The 12,200-nt window shown below is 39.2% G+C and overlaps 2 long non-coding RNA genes across 2 annotated transcripts; both read left to right on the top strand.

Annotated features, from left to right (window-relative positions):
- Positions 1–290: 290 nt before the first annotated feature.
- Positions 291–1,672, top strand: LOC115578001 (uncharacterized). The gene is made up of 5 exons (XR_003983333.1): positions 291–357; positions 637–842; positions 1,070–1,188; positions 1,338–1,465; positions 1,578–1,672. It is a non-coding gene; the product is annotated as an uncharacterized LOC115578001 (long non-coding RNA).
- Positions 1,673–5,960: 4,288 nt separating this feature from the next.
- Positions 5,961–7,495, top strand: LOC115578002 (uncharacterized). The gene is made up of 3 exons (XR_003983334.1): positions 5,961–6,019; positions 7,110–7,196; positions 7,446–7,495. It is a non-coding gene; the product is annotated as an uncharacterized LOC115578002 (long non-coding RNA).
- The last annotated feature ends 4,705 nt before the right edge of the window (positions 7,496–12,200 follow it).

Consider the following 12,200-nt stretch of genomic DNA (forward strand, 5'->3'; position numbering starts at 1 on the left):
CACATCGAGAGGAGAGGACATATATGCAGCAATAAAGGAGATGTTGAGACAGAGAGGTGTCGATCTGAACCAGGTGGTCTCATCACGGTTGGACGCCACAGTTATGCAGAAAAAGACCACAAACGTCACAGCTGATGCAACAGAGGTCCAAAAATACCTTGAACCATCATTCTATCAGAAAAACAGACATTATGACTATATTATGTTTATTGGCATTATCATTTAAGCACAATTCAAGTCAAAGCTTCTTGCACCAAAGCCATGAAGCTTCGGCCCAAGTGTGAACCAGTTGGATGGAAAGCTTCAATGCTTCATGAAGCTTCATCTCGCCATCACTAGGCGTGCGTACCTGCTCAGGTGAGTGATGTCATGACTTGGTGTTGGTGACGTGATGCTACTTTAGGTTTGGACACATTCTGGGAGCTGCTGTTGGGTTCTGGATCACATGTGTTGGGCTGTTGCTCCACTGGGTCTCTATTTAATGATCATTATGGTTGACTGTCACTTCTGATGCACTTATGGTGTTGCTGAAGAGGACTTTGGTTAAATCAAAGGAGAATTTACAATTATGAATTTCCTTTGTAAAGTCACCAGTCTGAGTTTGTTACTAATTATTTCTGTTTGTTTCTTTTATAGGAGACCACTCCTACTGAACTGTTTCCAAATCATCACGCTCAATCTTCAATAAAATAACTGAACAGAATCTGAAATCCTGAACTTCTGATTCTAACAGATCATCTATGGTGGGTTAGTTTATCTGCACAGGCAACAGTTTTTCAGGAGAGCTGAAGTCAGCCGATCCTCCGTCACAAGATTTCTGAGACAACACAACAGGCTGAGGGGTAAATGAATTCAGAACCAGCTGACAGACGATCCAGTCTGATTTAAATGTACTTTTAATGTTTCCACAATAACAACTTCCATGTTACAGTTTCTGAATGATGAAAAGGCCAGGAGGATTAATGTACAGACGGACGGCAGCAGTCCAGGGACAATTCTAATATAAAAGTAGAAACAGGTGACAGAGGAGCACAACAGTTCTGGGAGTTGCTCCTCTTTGTCCTCACAGAACCTCAGATGAGCTGATTTCTTCTTCTGGTCCTGTGTGCTGGTGAACCTCTGGTCCAGCAGCTTCTTGCTGTAGTAGATCTGCCAGGCGTGCAGCTGCACAGCGATAACCATCAGCAGGTACGTGGGACACCAGGCTCAGCTGGCTGACTGTCACCTGAGAATGAAAAGACAACTGTCACAACAAGTAGAAAATAAACAGTTTGAAGGTTTGTGTCAGTTTCTACAGCCTGTAGTGTTTCTGTCTGATTCTGTCTGCAGTTGATTAGTTTCAGATGTTCAGCAGAAACACAGCCCTGCACGATGAGAAGAGGGGCGGACCCCGGGACCAGAACTTTAAAACCAGCTGCCGTCCAGCTGACGAGGCCTGAAGGACTTGCTGGTGAAAAGGTAGCAGGTGTGAACAGATGAGGTGTTTGTAAACCGTCCTGTAATGAGGAACTAAGTTTGTTATCTGTCAGATTCTTGTTGCTAACAGGAAACTTTAACTTTGTTTCTTCTTCTTCCAGGTGCGTCAGATCCTGAGAGGGAACTCACTGTTATGTCTTTTACACCAAATAACTTCCATACACATTAAAACAAAACTAACATTTAAACATGCTTGTTAAATGTAGAATATGTCTAGAAGATAACACAGCAGCCTTTCACAATAAAATGTAGTTCAGCTGTTTGAACCCCTCGTCTTCTACATGAACTGAGACCAAGATGAAGAAAAGTCTGTTTTCTTTGTTCACTTTCAATATGGCAACTATTAATGCATTTTCAAGTATAATACAATGTTATACTTAATTGCATGAAGTTACTTTAAATCATTTTGGGTTTTTTTTTTTTTTTTTTTTTTTTTTTTTTATGAATGTTTTAAGCAGCTGCTTCATCTTCATGATGTCCATTTTGGGATGTCTGTAAATCCACTTAGGAGGTCATGTGCAGAACTTGCCTCAGAAACTTGACATTTTTAAGTTTCCATCAGTATGAAAGTAATCTGGTGACAGTAGCGTGTATATCCACAGGCACACTGCAAACAGGAAGTTCTGATAACTAATTCAGCAAAGTTTAATTGAGCTCCTGAGATGTTCTGTGGACTACGACACTTCACCTGACTCTCAATCAGCACAGAGTTGAATAGATGACTGAATTCCTATTTTCAGGTGAATTTACCCTTTAATATCTGACAGCAGCTCTGGGTAGATACAGATGAGGATCATTTAAAACTCAGAAAAATAAGAACATGAACAAAAAGGAGAAATTAAAGCTTTCAACCCCCCTGATGATAATTCATGGAGCACTTTCCGAATCAAATCACACATAAAAAACATATAAATGAGCAAAGTGACAAAAAACAGTGTGAAACAGGTCAAAGACATTTATTAAAGTATGTTTTTGTGTCTCCTGGTGCTTCTCCTCTGCTCTGCTGCCCTTTAGCTCCCTCTTGTGGTGAATCTCGTGTCCTGTGCTCTCAGTCTGACAGCTCTGACTCTTCATCCAACCCTGAACTGATCTTATAACAAAGCTGCTTTTATATTCAACATGACTAAGAAGTAGCTCATATTACAGTGGTTACTGTTTAATGTAGGCTGGTGTAAAATGACACGTTTTACAAAGAAATAAACATCCTAATGTTTTGCATTTTAAAGCCGAATTTACAAGAAGGCACCAATGATTTAGGATTTGTTGCAGCTGTTTCACAAAGTCTAGAAAGTTTCTCCTCACTCAACAACTCTTATAAACAGACAATTTGTTAAGGGAGTCTGGTTATATTGTATTTGTGTATAATCCTTGCCAAATTAACAAGTAGGTCCAGATAGTTAGGAATATGTGCAGAGAGCATTTTAAAACTTAAATTCTGCTTCCATCTCGTGCTTCTTTGCTGCCATGTAAAAAGGTGGAAACCAGGTGAGCATCATCACAGATTGTATAGTCTGAGGGTTTTCTGTTCCAATGTGATAAAAACACATTTGTTTTTTTATCACAGCAGCATCACACAGACAAATATATTCAAGGATATTCATTGAAAATGTGACATATTTAATAATGAATCATGTCCTCATCAGCTGTGAAAACATTCTGCCAAGACTTCTGATGTGATCTTTACTTTTCTTTACTTCCACACTGAATATTCAGCATTATTTCACATCAGTAACAGTTTGGCTGTGGAAGAAGAAACGCCTTGTTTCAGCTCAGTGTCTTCTCTTTGTCTCACAGGACACTCAAAGATCAACGACCAACGCATTCTACTCTTGATTGGAACTTCAATACCCAGAAATCCTCTGTGGTGACGTCACTAACAGTGTGAACATGTCAACCCCCAGACTCCCTTATGAAATCTCTCCATTTAGTGAGTTTTTGAGTTAGGAGACACTTTATAACCTCCTGAAATGCTGTTTGTGACTGATTCTTCATTATCTGGGCCTTCTTATTGAACAGCTCGTTAACATGAACGATGGGAACCGAGTCGCAGCTGGGAACCGTTCTTTTTTCTTTCTTTTTTTTTATATCACTGTGTGCTCCTCCTTTGCTCCTCCTGAGTGGGACAGAGAAGTTACATGGGGAGGAGCGCAGCCCAGCTGCACAGTGCTTAATAGATATGCAAATGTAGCATTATGCCACCTGAGTTGTGCACGCTGCCTTTGCATAAAAAAGAAAATTTAAAAAAAAGCAGAAACACGTCACTGGCCTGCCTCGGAGAGTGCATTGCAGAGTTGATATTAGTAGTAATAGTGGGCTTTATGTTCATATTTTCCTCTTATTTATTCTAGTTTTATCTATTTTTCTAATTATTGAAATATTTTTTGTAATTGAAGTACCATGTTGCAAGTTGTTTTCTAACTTTTTCGAACAAAAATAATAACTGTATAGAATTTGCACTGATGCTCAGGTATAGGCTGCTACTCACCCAAGGACAGTTCAGGAGTCCTCCTCAGGGTTTAACTTTTTTTTTTTTTTTTTCACAAAGCAGCAAAATGCACCCCAGGACAGTCCACCAGTATATGCAGATTTTATATTTATAGTCATAGTGGGCTGTATGTAAATATTTTCCTCTTATTTGTTGTAGTTTTATCTATTTTTCTAATAGGCCTACTTGAAGTATTTTTTTGTGAAATGTTTTTTTGTTTTTCTATCAAAATATTCTTGTGTGAAATGTTTAATCTTATAATAAGCACTAAAAGCTGGTTTGCACGATTCATTGTAGCCTGCTTTGTTTTTTAATGTTTTTTTGTAAGTGTTAAGGTCACAGTGTTGCATGAATAACAAGTCATGGTAGCTTTACACACATACAAACAATTTGTACAAAGGGTAAATCCAAAATAGTGATGTCACTGTCAAAGCAGAGTGATATGGCGCAACCTTGTGGAATATTTACAATGAATCCAGATCAGACTTTGAAATCTAGTCCACACATGTCAAATGAGGTTATAATCAATATTTAAGAATAATTCAAACTCAGATATTGGTGGGATATCTAATTTTGTATTATTTTGTTACAAATCTCACCCAATCATACCTCCCTGTGATTATTTCGAAGATAAAATGAGTTGCCACCAGGCTGGCTTCTTAAAACTTAATAAATATAAAAATCAGTCAAATGAGACAGTTTTTTGAACGGCTCTTTGAAAGGAATGGCTCACCAAGATCCGGCTCCCCTCAAAGAGCCATAAATCCCATCTTTAGCTGCAGCTCCCTCAGTCTAACAGGAAGACTCCCAGTCAGTCACACGCCTCTCTGGCTGTTTCCTCCTCACAGTTTAGTTTCACTTTCTCTGACAGGTGTGTTGCGCACCTGTATTGGCCGTCTGAACCTCCAGCTGAAGGTAATGTAATGAATCTGACATGTTCGACTCGCTAACACAAGCTCTACTTTTCATTGTTACACCGGAAACAGCACAAAAAGTGAAGCTCGGTTGTTTATTTCTCGACGAACTCGTTTAAGTTTAAACTCGGGACGACGGAGGAGAAACAACAGCCGATAAGAACATCCGCCATTTTGTGCCGATACCTGCTTACTTACTGAAACACAGCCAACACAGACTGATGACAGTTTAACTACCTTGGTTAAACATCTTTGAGTATTTAGAGTTTCACTGTAGAAGCTTAACTTCTTCTCATTATTCATATTATTACTCCGCGGTGTGTTACGTCATGTGACCTCAGACCTCAGCTACGTCACACAAGTGAAGCACACTCGCAACCATAAAGTAAACAAGTGTTATGTTCGTGACATAGGTCTATATTAGGCCTATATATTATATTATATTGTTTAGCTTGTAACATATTTACTCGTCACACATGAGGTTAAACTCAGATCGCTGCTCTTTGTATCAGAGTAAGATGACGAGCAGAATCTGTAAAAGATTCACTACATAAAAAACATGTCGGACAACTCTTTTCTTACAAGCATTAATATTTTATTGATCACATATATATGTATATATATAATATATTTTCACATAAACAAGAAATAATTTTTAGGCTCGATATCGAGACACTTTTCTCCTTGAACTCAAAATGAATGCAGTTAATTTATCACATGCAGGTAAAATCATGTTAGATGTAATAACAGAAGCACACTAGCAAAGTGTTGGTTGTCTATTAATAATAATAATAATAATAATAATAAAACATCAGTGTCTTTATTTTTCTTGATATTTTTCTGACATTAAATACATTCAAGTGAAATATTTATGAACAAACTCAGACAACAGTAAATATGTTAATAAATAGAAACTATTAGAGTTTTAGATGATTATTATCAACAGAGGTGGATTGAAACTTAGTACATTTACTCAAATACTGTATTTAGGCTCTAATATTTCTTTATTTATGCAACTTTATATTTCTACTCCAAGACATATTAAAGGCAAATATTTGTCTGACAGACTTTAATTCATAGTTCGTTTTCAGTTTCTCCCTCCTGTCCTGCCAAGTGAAGACTCTGTGTCGTTTGGTCTTTAAAGGTAAGATATGAATTAACTTTACAATAACATTCAGCTAACAAGCTAACATTCTGAGCAGAGTGAAGAACAACAGTGTTTTTTTTTATTAAACGACAAAAACATTTTCTGAAAACAAATGAAAACACGTAGAAGCGGAAGAAGGCAGGTCGCTGTTTAAAATCAGGAAAAAATAAAGTCTCAATATTAGTGATTCATTTTGTAATAGAAACAAAACACAGACTGTTTACAATCCCAGAGGGTTCACCCTGTTATAAGTCAGTGTAGCATCACAGTGGTTTTGAAGCTGTTATCTGAAGGTAAAGCAGTGACATGAAGTTACTTTAAGGCCTGAACTGCTTTTCACACACAAAAGTCAGCTGGGAAACTAACGAGCTAACATTCAGCTAACCAGCTAACATTGTGAGCAGAGTGAAGAACAACAGTGTTGACGTCCTGTCAAAGACGTCTCTGTGTGTCCGTCCTGTCTCCTAACAGCACTCTGTAGCTCAGAGGTGACAGTCTGACAGCCTGTAGCTTCAGCTGGAGATGGAAAAGCAGCCAGTTCACTACTGAGTCTAATAAGTCAACAACATAAACTCACTAAATTTCAAGAAAGGGAATATTTTGACTCCTATTTTCATTATAAACAGAAAAATCCAACCGTCTGAACTCAAGTTTCTGTCTCTGACTGAACTGAGATCAGTTTAATCTGCTTGTTAACTCGTCGTCAAACTCACTTCATTCAAACTGGACCTGAACTGAATCACAGTCACAAACACTAACATGTAACTTTACTGTGAGTTTGACGAGGTCCTAGTTAAAAACTCACAAAGTATCTGCAGCACAGCTGAAGGATTTTATAACACAAGTTGTTACCTGAATGTTTCTTCATGACAACTTGTGAGTTGTGTGTGAGTTGTTGTGTTGTGACCTCATAGAAACTAACAGTCAGTTAAAGTGATGTTGGTCTGTAAAAGTCACTAAAGCTGCTTTGTTGAACCAAAGTAACAACAACTGAACATGTATTTGACCTTTACACTCATTAAACACACAAGTCATCAGATTTCACTGATATGATTCATACGATGTGATTAATGTGTAACTCTAACAGCATCTTCAGGCGGCGCCGGTCCAAAGTCTCATTCACTGTGATGGTTGTGGTGCAGACAGTCGTGTCCGTGTGAACCTCCAGCTGAAGGTAATGTTACACATTTAACATGTTTGACTTGTTAACACAAGCTGTCGTTAGCTTAGCAACACTAGAAACAGCAACAATCTGGATGTGAAATAATGTTTGCATTGAACCGATGAGCTGAAATGAGTATTTAGAAGTGCAGCATTCATGTGACGCTAATATGAAGCAGCCAATCAGAGGAGGAGCAGCTGATGTTCTGACAGGAGACGTGATGGAAAGGCTGATTTCAAATGATTTGTGTTTCCTCTCCAGATGAAAGTGTGTGTGAGATGAGCAGCATGAATCAGTGTGAGGACAGAGAGGAGGGAGGCCCTCCCTCTAAAACCACTGGACCTGGACCTGGACCTGGACCTGGACCTGGACCTGGACCTGAGCCCAGCTGTGTTTCCATCAAGAGTCTCATTAATTTGTTTGAAGGACAACCACCTCCTGCTGTAAAGAGGTGAGCTGTTAATAACATTAATATGTGACTGATTCATGTTTTAACTGTGGAGAAAGATGTTTTATGAACCTGATGTTTTATTTTCAGCTTTGTTCTTCACGTAAATGTATATTCTCACATTAGAAAGCTGCCCAATAGAACCAGTCTTCAACTCTTCATTTCACTTTAATGAATTAGTTTGGTCCAATATTCTCTGAAGGTTTATTCCTGATGTTTTCCACTATTTTATGGACAGAAGCTTCTGTGTCTGAAGACTAGAAAGTGAATTAACATCTCTGGTGGTCTTCTTCTCTGTCCAACAGGAGAGCAGCCTCTACTGGACCTGGACCTGGACCTGAACCTGGACCTGGACCTGGACCTGGACCTGAGCCCAGCTGTGTGTCCTTCAAGAGTGATAAGTCAATAGATCGTTACATTCATTTTAAAGGACAACCAGCTCCTGCTGTAAAGAGGTGAGCTGTTAATAACATTAATATGTGACTGATTCATGTTTTAACTGTGGAGAAAGATGTTTTTTGAAACCTGATGTTTATTTTCAGCTTCCTTCTTCTTCACTTAAATGTATATTCTCACTTTAGAAAGCTGCCCAATAGAACCAGTCTTCAACTCTTCATTTCACTTCATTGAATTAGTTTGGTCCAATATTCTCTGAAGGTTTATTCCTGATGTTTTCCACTATTTTATGGACGGAAGCTTCTGTGTCTGAAGACTAGAAAGTGAATTAACATCTCTGGTGGTCTTCTTCTCTGTCTAACAGGAGACCAGCCTCTACTGGACCTGCACCTGGACTTAGATCTGGACCTGGATCTAGACTCAGCTGTGTGTCCTTCAGAAGTGACAAGTCAATAGATCGTTACATTCATTTTGAAGGACAACAACCTCCTGCTGTGAAGAGGTGAGATGTTACATTTAAATATACCTGATTGATGCTTTTTAAACCAGATCCTGCTTGTCCCGATCAACGGATGAGCCAATTGATTTCAAACAAGAATATTCCTCAGACAGACAGTAAGTTGTTGTCCTGTAGCTCTCTGTTGATGTTTGTCCTCATTAAATCCAGTCTGACCAGTTGTCCTGATGGTTTTCATGTTCTCAGAGTGATGATTGAGGCAGGGGCGCTGTTTGGGGGGGGAAAGTTAGGACAATTCGAAGGGCCCCTGACTGACAGGGGCCCCAGAAAATAGGTAAAAAAGTAAACATAAAAAACTAATATGAAATTATTAAACCATAATTATTGAGTATATTTCAGATCTAATAATAAAATTACTGATCTCTTTGTTTTTACTTGTTTTTGGCAGTAAAAGTTAAATATCCCCATTGACCAAAAAGTAAACATCCATATTGACCCACCACCCCCCTGTATCTGCATGAAATGGTTTGGTCCTGCCTTGCAGTTATTAGTGACCGTGTTTAGTTGCGGTCAGTCAGTAGATGCGCCAGAACTACAGTGATCACAATGTTCCCTAAATCAAAATCTGGTTTTCAAACAAGGAAAGAGAGGAAAGAGAAAGAGGAACGACAAAGGAAAGGGTGTCAATCTGTAACCCAGTTTTTCACCAAGAAAGGTGGGTAGCCTTCAGTCTGTGAGTGGTATTAACCTGCTGGCTTAATGTCCACAGTGAAATAAGCTAGCTAGCTACAGACTAGTGTCAGCCTACAGTTCATCAACATTTAATCAGTGCAGGGAAACGTTTAGCAAGATATTCATATTAAATCATTGTCCCTGCCACTTTTAGCAGACTTAACAACAGATGAGTCAGCAGCAGCTCAGTCTCCCCATAACTGTCTCTCCCTGTCCCAGTGACATGACAGTTGGCATCATTGCAGGGAGTCTGTGGAGATTTCTGTCTCTCTTGCCTTTTTTACCATTACAAAAAAGAAAAGGAAATATTTATTAATGACAGAAATTCAAACACAAATTATTTTCTCACATAATGATCAATGAGGCAGAGTATAATAAAAATAAACATGTTGTTCGAAGAGATACGTGAAGTGCATCAGCAGCAGCAGTCAGTCAGCCCCCTATGAAATAAAAATAGCCTATAATCCATATTTATTTCAGGATGATTTTAATGTATTAAAAAACAGTTTTGAAATAAAAAGAGCATATGTATGTTTATATATGATTTAGTTCAAATTCAGCTATTACTAAAGTAGAATGTTTGGTCAGTAGTTTGGGACTCTCATCTTCCTGCTTTGCAGTAGGAACAGAGGAGAATTTCTGATGCATGCAGACTGTGTGACTCAATAAAACTCAGTACAATCAGAGAAATGTTTATGTTTTCTGGAAATCAAAAGATTAAATCGCAACGACCATAAAGCCTCATATATGTACTTTTTTCACCCAAAATCCAAAGCCACCACCTGTGAGTCTACAGTTGTAGAGATAAACCTTGTGCATGCAGGACTACAAGCTTCTTTTCACAAATATGGGAATGATAGTCAAAAATATAATTAAAATGCATAGTTTTATATAAAACAGCATCAAATGTCTTCGCCGGCCTATATGAGGGCCCAATTAGATTTCTTTTCACGGGGCCCAAAATCTCTGGCGGCGCCCCTGGATGGAGGTCAGAGCAGGATTAGTATTAAAGGACAGGTTCACATTTCTTCATGTCCGTCCCTAAACAACTCTGACAGGACAGTGTTCCTCCTGTGGACAAACAGCAGTGACTCACCTCCTGCTGAAATCTGAGTCCTGCTGCTGAGGAGAGGAAGGGCTGTGTGTTATATCTGACGTTACAAGGGCCCGACCCTTCCGGACTTCTTGGGCCGGTACCGAAACCCATATGAAGGAGTAAAAACCTCTGTTAACAGTTATATCGGCCGATAAGATATAAAAAAAAAATTTTTTAATTAAAAACTTCTTTTCTGATCTCTTCTGTTTACATGAATATAGATTATATTTACATGTGGTGAATTTATTGGTATTTTTATATTTAGGCCATTGTGTCGTTAATCACCCAAAATCAACACACAAATAGTCAATAAATGACTTTAGGGTCACAAATCAAACAAATTAATTATAAAAATTAAGTTTGTAAACCAGTAATTTAGTTTTGGATTTGTGATTCAAAGTTTTGCAGACGCAGTGTCACTGATTCTTCATGATTCCTCCACAGAGTCGACCAGGAGAGCTCAGAGGTTCCCAGAGGTCCGTCTGTCCAGCAGCATCAGACACACCTGGACTCCATATTTATGGTCTGTACATGAACAACAACTACTTTTACACCCAGTCTGTTCACAATAATCTCCATGCTGCACTTTACAGACCAGTGGTGAATCTGTCCAACATGGATCTGATGTTAAATGTTGTCATTCACATAATATTCTGTTTCAGCTGCTGGAGGAGAACATTGTGACTTTTGTGAAGAACGAGCTGAAGAAGGTCCGGAAGGTTCTGAGTTCAGATTACCCAGAATGCTCAGAGAGTCAGAGGGAGGATGAGGAGGTGTTGGACGGTGAGGATGAAGAGCAGAGGAGGAGCAGCAGAGAGGCATTTCTGAAGATTACACTTCACTTCCTGAGGAGAATGAAGCAGGAGGAGCTGGCTGACTGTCTGCAGAGCAGTAAGAGGATTTCTCTAAAGATTTAACATGATGGATCAATGAGACAGTTTGTCTCAACAGACAGAGGAAAAACATGGAAAACATGTTTATATGTGCTACTTTAGGGGAATGAAATTGTCATATGTTCTTCATAGATAACTTACTGAACTTTCTGTTGTGTTTATTTAGGAAGTTGTTCTGGAATTTGTCAACTTAAACTTAAATCCAACCTTCAGAAGAAGTTCCAGCGTCTGTTTGAGGGGATCGCTAAAGCAGGAAACCCAACCCTTCTGAATCAGATCTACACAGAGCTCTACATCACAGAGGGAGGGACTGCAGAGGTCAATGATGAACATGAGGTCAGACAGATTGAAACAGCATCCAGGAAACCACACAGACCAGAAACACCAATCAGACAAGAAGACATCTTTAAAGTCTCACCTGGAAGAGATGAACCAATCAGAACAGTGATGACAAAGGGAGTGGCTGGCATCGGGAAAACAGTCTTAACACAGAAGTTCACTCTGGACTGGGCTGAAGACAAAGACAACAAGGACATACAGTTCACATTTCCATTCACTTTCAGAGAGCTGAATGTGCTGAAAGAGAAAAAGTTCAGCTTGGTGGAACTTGTTCATCACTTCTTCACTGAAACCAAACAAGCAGGAATCTGTAGTTTTGAAGAGTTCCAGGTTGTGTTCATCTTTGACGGTCTGGATGAGTGTCGACTTCCTCTGGACTTCCACAACACTAAAATCCTGGCTGATGCCACAAAATCCACCTCAGTTAATGTGCTGCTGACAAACCTCATCAGAGGAAACCTGCTTCCCTCTGCTCGCATCTGGATAACCACACGACCTGCAGCAGCCAATCAGATCCCTCCTGGGTGTGTTGACATGGTGACAGAGGTCAGAGGGTTCACTGACCCACAGAAGGAGGAGTACTTCAGGAAGAGATTCAGAGATTCAGAGCAGGCCAGCAGAATCATCTCCCACATCAAGACATCAAGAAGCCTCC

This window comes from Sparus aurata, unplaced genomic scaffold (genome assembly GCF_900880675.1).
Source record: "Sparus aurata unplaced genomic scaffold, fSpaAur1.1, whole genome shotgun sequence".
NCBI lineage: Eukaryota > Metazoa > Chordata > Actinopteri > Spariformes > Sparidae > Sparus > Sparus aurata.